This window comes from Epinephelus lanceolatus, chromosome 16 (genome assembly GCF_041903045.1).
Source record: "Epinephelus lanceolatus isolate andai-2023 chromosome 16, ASM4190304v1, whole genome shotgun sequence".
NCBI classification, from domain to species: Eukaryota; Metazoa; Chordata; class Actinopteri; order Perciformes; family Serranidae; genus Epinephelus; species Epinephelus lanceolatus.
Genome location: NC_135749.1, coordinates 37,403,040 through 37,411,860, shown reverse-complemented (window position 1 = coordinate 37,411,860; position 8,821 = coordinate 37,403,040). Strand labels below are relative to the sequence as shown.

Genomic DNA, 8,821 nt, shown 5'->3' with positions numbered 1-8,821 from the left:
TTAACAATGTCTTTGTTATCAATGTTTTTCTACATTCAGTCAGTCTACCACTGACAGTCATTACATGTGCATTTTTACATACATCTGTGCAGTTATGCTGGCTTCACCACACCAAACTAAAGTGGAAGCTGTTGAAACAGGTCGTGTTATCTCCTGCCTTACAAACCACTTACAAATCAAAAGTTTTGGCAGTGCTGTAGCAATAGATAATTTGTACTAAAGCTACAAATGACAAGTTGACAAAATTTTTCACAGTGCTCAATATCTTTGAAAATGACCACAATAAGTATTCATTTTTCAGAGAACTGTATTTTGGTCAGACTGGAAAAGCCTCTGAAGCAGCATTTTACATGAAGTACACTGAAAAAATAACATGTTGGATTTACTTAATTCCACTATTGAATTAAGTAAATCCAACATGTTATTTTTTCATGTTTCATGTTATTTTTTTGGTTGCACGCAGATCATTTGCTTCAACAGCATCTTACAAAATTGTGTTAAATCAACCCTAACCATTTATATTCAATCAACACAAGTACATTGTGTTGACATAACCAAATTGAAATGTGATTGAATAAAGTAATTTCAGCTCTTTGTTCATTTTACTCCTACACAATTTGTTCACTTTATTCCAATGTTTTTCATTTCCTTTTATTCTCTTATTACTTAACTTCAACAGTATTTGTTATTGTAATATTGCAATGTCAATTAAGTATTTTCATAATTGTAAAGATTAAATTAAATGTAATTAATTTCTATAATTTTATTTATGAATAATCTTATGTAAATACAGAACTGATTTTAAATGTAAATACAATAAATAACCATTAAAATTTCAGCAATTTCAATTATTTTCTTGTTGTCTAATACCTTTCAATTTACTTTCTTGATTATTCTTAACATTACCCAAACCTTTATTGCAGAACCTGGCATGGACAGCAGATGTCCCAAAGGCATAATGTTAATGTCACAACAGGAGAGACTTGGTGTTCTCTACAATTAGATAGGAATAAAGTGCATATATGAGTACTGGCATCTGCCAAATGAGTTGGAAAATATCAGCATATCAGATATCAGCAAAAAATCCAATATCAGCATCCCAAATAAACATCAGGTTGGCCTGCCTAACAAAGGCACAGTGGTAAAAGTAGACACTGTATACTTCAAGATAAAAATACATAGGAAATTTCCTTTACAGCAAGAGAGGAACAAAGACAATGGTTAACCTCAGTGGACGTCAAAAACTTTAATGAACACTGACCTTATTGTTGCAAACAAACAAGAACAACTGTTGTCAGTCCTAACTCTTTCCTCTCACTGATTTATAGGTGTGTTCATTAACACATATCCCTGAACAAGAAAGACACTGACTGAACAAGTGCACCTTGTACAATGCAACAATGTCAAGATTAGTCAACAATGTATTACATGACCAAATATGATCTGATCATGACCAAAGATCTGCACAGCAATTGCAACTGTAAAAACTAGGGATAAACCAATTCAGCCTGGCTGATAATATCAGTTGATATTCAGCATTTTTTACAATAATTGGTATCGGTAGTGTTATCAGATTGCCAATTAAATTAATTCATTTTAAAATGCGCTTCATGGTACCATATTTCTAATAAGATTGGATTTATTTTTCAAAACATTTCTTTATTCTTTGTTTTGTGTTGGGAATTTGTGTTGTTCTAAATTTTGACACCAACATTTTTTTTACTGCTCATAAACTATGTCAGTTCCAAATATCAGGTATTGCTCTCCTTGTTACTAATAATCTGTATCAGCTGTGAAAAAAACATATTGGTTGATCCCTGGTAAAAAAAAAAAAAAAAAGCAAATGGAATTAACAATACAATATGCAAAGAACTTGACAGTAGTTACAACTGTAAGACATCAATACTGATGGCAACCAAACCAGCCACACAACTCAGTCCAGGAATGTAGAGTTTCTTAGTTTCTTACACACACACTTTTCCAGGAGCAGTGAGCCAAGAACAAGAACAGTGAGCTCTCCTTACTGCTGTATTTTAGTTTTCAAGCTTTGGGCCTTTCTTGATAGTTCAGCTGCATCTAACTCTATTATTACCTTTTGAATGACTTCAAAAGTGTAGTGGAGCTTTGACAGATACCTCATATTTAAGGCATAAAAAAGTCCAAACAGCATGGCAGATGCAAGGGCCACATTCTCAAGATCAGGAAGTGCCACCACACCCTCAGTGATGACCCCCACATCAGAATGGTCACTGCTGGGAGTCTCTCTGGTGACATAGATCCCCACTGTCGTTCCCTCTGTGGCACTTGGTGTGCTGGCCTCAGTCATGCCCTGGTGAACAACTCAATCTCATTTAAACGAAAAGTTATGATTGTAACTACGGTTCTATCAGCCCCAGATGACCGCCAGAGGCGGTGCATAAGCACTGGATACCTCTGCCCGCGCCAGCGCATGTCGAGTACGAATATCAACAATGTCACCTGTGACCCCTGCATGAACTCTGGGAGGCTATATCTTCCGGTGTCAGAAGGTGATCTGTTCCCAAAATCTGCGAACGCGCAAGGATTCTGAGTGACCCAGCACTCTGGTGGTCATCCAGGACTCATAGAACCGTAGTTACAATTGTAACTTTTCATTCTATTTCGTACCTCCTGACCGCCAGAGGTGGTGCATAAGCACAGGATGACATATACCAACAACAACGTCATGAAGAATCCCCCAAACCCACCTTACTGCCCAGGGGCAGAAGTCCCGGGGTGAAGCAGCACAGATGTCTTCCTCTCAGAGCAGCTCAGGACGTGGAATGGAAACACCCCTTGTAGAGTGACACCTGACCCCAGATAGCAATGGGCGACCACTGACCCTGTAAGCACAACAAATGGTATCCACATGGGACAGTCCACCACCTGATTCTGATCCCTTGCCAGCCACACTGCCCGCAGGCTGGACAGATGGGGATCAGCCCATGTCAGTAGGCGCTGAGACACCCGTAACAAATGTGTCAACTTGGTGCCCCCCTGATGGTTGATCTGGGAGACCATGGCTTTGTTGTCTGACCGGACAAGCACATGTCTCCCCTGCAGGTGTGGTAAAAAGTGCTGGAGAGCCAGATGGACAGCCCGCAGCTCCAGCACATTGATGTGGTGCGTGCAATCCAGGACAGACCACCGTCCCTGAACCAATCTGCTGCGCCAAACTGCACTCCATCCTGAGCGGGAAACATCCGTCTCGACAGTCTCCTGGGATAGCACCCAGGGGCACACCTCCCAGCAGGAATTCCCTGTTTCTCCAAGGAGCCAGGGTGCGAATGCACGCCTGTGAAACTCTGATCAGCTTGCGCCTGTGGAGTTTGGGGTCCAGATGAAAGCTGTTCAGCCACATCTGGAGGGGGCGCAACGCCAACAGGCCAGATGGTATGGCAGTTGACGTGGCCGTCAGCTTGTCCAACAATATGACAGGCTTATGCACTGCCTCTGGCGTTTAGGAGGGACGAAATATAACACAGCATTTCTTATGCCGTTAACATATTATTTCAACCATTATGTCAAGGCTTTGAAATTAAAAAATTAAGCTCTTATAACTTAGGCTACTTATTTTTTTTAATTATGTTTCAACAAACTTAATTTTTAAAATGTGGCAAAGGCATCTCTTGTACACACTCACCGTGTAATTCTGTACCAAGTCATCAGGGTCCTCACTGAGGTAGATGCAGGTGTGCACCTGCATATACAATCTGAAAACCAAATAAAATGCAGAGGCTGCTCTGTTCACCGATGGCAAATGGTCACTGAATAATTATGGCATTTTTGCTGTAAACCAAACTGATATTTGACATTACTTGTTAGGGCTGGTTGATATGACTTCAAATCAACATTATGGTTATTTCAAACTTTTACCTTGATTACAAGTAATGAACAAATATTTATTTTATACACTTTTTTTTCTTTTTCTTTTTTTACACTGCCTTCTTTTTGTTTGTTGTACTTTGTTGTAGTCTTCATTGAAGCATGGCATTCTTTAAAGGAATAGATCAACCAACAATGAAAATTCAGTCATTATCTACTCACCCCTCATGCCAATAGAAGGTGGTTTAGTTTTTCAGTCCACAAAACACTCCTTGAGTTTCACACGAAAAGAGTTTTGCAGCTCCCTCCCAAACAACTGAAGTAAATGGTGACAAATTTTCAAATGTAATGAAAAGAAAAAATAATAATAATAAAATGAAATAAATAAATGGCTCCATACTGCTTGTCTGGCGTAATCCAAATTTCCAGAAGCAAAAACATGCAAAGTTGACTTGAAAAGATGTCATTTACACCATATTTTTAGCCTGTGTTCACTGTAGTGCTAGTATGCAAAATGGTCATGAAAGTGGCTCCCGGCTAAGGATATCTAGTGGACATTTCAGCTAAAATGACATCTTTTTCATGCAAGACTTTAGGAGACTTTGATTTCACCACATAAGCAGAAAGGAGGTCTTTTAAGGTTTTTTTTTTTTTCTTTAATGCTTATTACATTTCACCATAGACTCAAGCTGCAACACTATTTTCCTGTGAAACTCCAGGAGTGTTCTGTGGATTAAAGAACTTCACCTGGCACCTATCAGCGTGGAGATGAGTGGATAATGATGGAATTGTCATTTTTGGGTGAACTGTTCCATTAAGGTATAAGATGCTTGGCTTATACCTTAAAGTCACAGTGTGTAGGAATTTCTCCCATCTAACCTTGAAATCATATATTGCATTCAAACGGATAGCGCACTCTAGCATCTCACTGTTTCAAACAGGTATTGCAACAACAGTAGTATGGAGCTACATTACGGTCAAAAGTTTTGTACTTGAAAAAATAAAATTTGAAACTGAAAATTCATGTGTTGATCTTGAATTTTGAAAAATACAACAATGTATTCAAAATAAAAATAAGTGTATGAAACGTTTTTTCAGGTTTAATATAATTTTGATTCACTTTGGTAAGTCTTTTGAATGAATAATTTATTTTCACTTTTCACTTCCATATATATTTTAACATTTGAGGTCTTATTTTTTTCAGTTTCAAATCTTATCTTTTCACTTTCAAATCTTTTTTTCACTTTCAAATCTGTTTTTTGAGTTTCAGACTTTTGACCCTGATGTGGCGTGGGGGGCATGGCATCAACTGAGAGGGGTGTGGAATAATGAGTGACTGTGCCTTCAGGAAACGTAGGAACTAAAAAAAATTCTGACTCAACACTTACATACACCATATTCATGTGACTGGCAGTGTAAAAATTGATGCCAATGACAAACTTCCATTTAGAAATCTGTTTTAGACAGTACAGTTTTTGTGACAACATACATTTTCACAGCTCCATCATCACGGCCCTGTTGATGCTTCCACATCCAGACGTGTCCCCTGGATGAAACCTTTGAGCTTGGGGAAAAGGAAACAATCCTAAAACACCTCCCTACTCACCTGGTGCCACAAAAATCACCTGGAGCCAGGTCAGGTGAGTAGGGAGGTGTGTTAGGATTGTTTCCTTTTCCCCAAGCTCAAAGGTTTCATCCAGGGGCAGTGACGGACTGGGACCAAAAAGAGGCCCTGGCATTTTTGACACAGAGGCCCCATGGCGGTGCATTGGCCAGCCAGGGGTGAAAAATTTTCATATTATTTTACAAAAAAATATGCATTTTTACATCATTTTCGATCATCAGTTCCTTATTTGTGAAAGAACAGGCATGGTGTCTCATATCCCCCCTCCCACATATTACTAGGTACTATGATTGATGATTTTACACATACTAACATAAAAAACACTACCATTGGCGGAATGTTTCAGAGCACCACAGAGACACAGACTGTTCCACAACTACCATAGAAACTCACACACTCACTCACTGCCTTGATGCACAATAGAAGAGGAGATATACAGACACAGTCATTATGAATGATAAAATTGATTTGTGGCTTGCATGGGAGCATGTGGAAAGCTAACCATATGATGAGAATGCAGAAATTCAGAACACACACCACGCAATCAACTCACTACAATTGCACTGGTACAGTAGACAACAATGCACAGCACACAAGATAATAAGGCAGCAGCAGAACCCCCATAAATTCAGGCACGTTCAAAGGCCAGACTAATAACCTCAGTTAATAATACTAGCTCTATGTCTACCAAAACACGAAAATCTGAAATCAAACACCACACAACTTCATCCTAAAGGTTTAGCCTACTTCCACCATTAACCATAGGCGCCCCCTCTTGGACAGAATACAGCACAACCAAATTATAACAACAGAAACATAAATCTTACACCAGCCACAATGCATATTACAATAGCTTCACCAAAACATGAAAAGAGCACTGCACAGCCACAGTGCACATTTCAATAGCTCTATCAAAAGCACTAGTTACAACAGAAACAAGAAGGACCCTATGTGTTATAAGCCATAATAAATGTTACAGCAGCCACAATGCATATTACAATAGCTTCACCAAAACATGACAAGAGCACTGCACAGCTAGAGTATAAAAATAAATATGTGTCTCTCAGTGTCTTCTTTTAAATCTCTTCTTACTCACATTTATCATATGGTCTTTTCTTGATGGTAATTAATTATTGTAATTGTTTTTAAATTATTTGCTGTTTTATTGTTTTATGTACTAATTGTTTTTATTGTGTAATTGTTTTTATTGTTAAGCACGTTGTAACTCCGTTTTGAAAGGTGCTATACAAATTAAGTTATTATTATTTATTATTATTATGTCTTACCTTTAAGTAGTTAGCAGGCTGCGAAGGAGTTTGCTCATCTCTGAGGCAGAGGCCGTACTGCTAGCTGCACTTGCTGCAGAGGTGCTCGGTCTGTCGCTGCCGGGTAAACACTTTTTGTAAATAAATCTGATATTTTCGCATACTTTTCACTCTCTGCGAGCATAGCTTTCCTTTTTTTCTCTCTCTTTTTCTCCGCTCCACCCTTCTCCACCCGTCTTTTCGTGCCTCAGTCCATTTTCTTTTCTTGTTGTGATGTTGTCGTTGATGTTGAGTGCATGACCCATCATTCATTTGTCACTTGTCAGATGTCAAATGTCATCACTTAATGAGAAAATGCTTGATGACCAAAAACACTTCATATTACCGGTAGCCCCATTTCACTCATATTTATTTAAAATTATATTTCGGCTACTACTTATATGTATATTGTGGCCGATAAAAATGTTTTGGGCCGCCAAGAGAAGATTTATTTATTTATTTTTATATTTTTGCCTGGTGGCCGGCGGCCGCAGGACCATGCGGCCGTTCTAGCATTTGCCCAAATGCCAGATGGCCAGTCCGTCACTGTCCAGGGGACACGTTTACTGGATGAGGAAGCATCAACAGGGCCGTGATGATGGAGCTGTGGACAATCACACTTTCCAGCTTTGACAAATTCGCCACTTAAAAGACGTCACAAAAAAAAAAAGTATGTTGTCACAAAAACGACCCCTTAATATTTGTTATGATTTCCCAAAGCTTAACCAGAGATATTGGATGAAGCGAGATACCAACTCAGCTCACTTCCTGATTCAGTGACGTTAGCGCCACGCCCCCGTAGGAGACTTGCAGCAGCTCTGAATGTATTGTTGTCAATGAGGAAAATGAACGTGATCACAATTTATGGTCAATTCTTTCGCCCTGTAGTCACTAAAGTAAATATTGGGTTCATTTTCCACAAGCCACACATCTTACCAACATTCTGACACTAAAGCTGCATTTTTCATCCGCACAGATCAAGAGAAAGTTAACTTTGTTTGAGCCCTGTCCGTCTCAGAAAACAAGTTCTCGCGAGATCTCGTGATCTTGATAAACAGGCGGTAAAATCACAGTTAGCTTACAAACAGTTATTTACTGCTAGTAATAAATAGAAAATGCCCAAGCTTTGTGCAACAATAGGCTGCAATAATAGGAAGAATGTATTTTCATTCCACCTGCTTCTCGATCCTACAGTTGGGTATCTCCCTTCATCCAGTATCTCTGGCTTAACATTTCTCACCTATGTGCTGGATGTAGGCCTATGGGCTCCAGCAGATTGACCCGACCGACCGGACGCCATTATTGCAAGCAAAGCGGATACTACGCTGCGTTCACAGTGCTATGTGGAAATCGGACATATCAGCACTTAAAATGTGGCTGTTGATCTGCAAAATCTGGCATAATTTATCGCTCTTATACAGCAATTGGTGCTCAGTACTGTCTAAAACAGATTTATAAATGGAAGTTTGTCACTGACATCAATTTTTACACTGCCAGTCACATGAATATGGTGTATGTAAGTGTTGAGTCAGAATTTTTTTAGTTCCTACGTTCCCTGAAGGCGCTGTCACTCATGATTCCACACCCCTCTCAGTTGATGCCACGCCTCCCACGCCACATCAGGGTCAAAAGTCTGAAACTCAAAAAACAGATTTGAAACTGAAAAAAAAAAAAAGATCTGAAAGTGAAAAAAAGATTTGAAAGTGAAAAAATAAGATTTGAAACTGTAAAAAATAAGATCTGAATCTGAAAAGATAAAACATGCAACTGAAAAAAATAAGACCTCAAATGTTAAAATATATATGGAAGTGAAAAGTGAAAATAAATTATTCATTCAAAAGAACTACCAAAGTGAATCAAAATTTTATTTAACCTGAAAAAACGTTTCATACACTTATTTTTATTTTGAATACATTGTTGTATTTTTCAAAATTTTCAGTTTCAAATTTAATTTTTTCAAGTACAAAACTTTTGACCCTAATGTAGCTCCATACCCCCTCCCTGTCACAAAACATTTTTTGAATGTTGCCTGGAAGTGAATTATTTCTCA

General features: G+C 38.6%; 1 long non-coding RNA gene across 2 annotated transcripts; it reads right to left on the bottom strand.

Annotated features, from left to right (window-relative positions):
- Positions 1 to 999: 999 nt before the first annotated feature.
- Positions 1,000 to 8,593, bottom strand: LOC144467315 (uncharacterized). Of its 2 annotated transcripts, XR_013493584.1 has the most exons (4): positions 8,012 to 8,593; positions 3,662 to 3,731; positions 2,727 to 2,861; positions 1,000 to 2,329 (listed from the first exon to the last, which is right to left on the bottom strand). It is a non-coding gene; the product is annotated as an uncharacterized LOC144467315 (long non-coding RNA). The 2 variants fall into 2 exon arrangements; XR_013493583.1 differs by lacking the exon at positions 2,727 to 2,861.
- Positions 8,594 to 8,821: the final 228 nt, after the last annotated feature.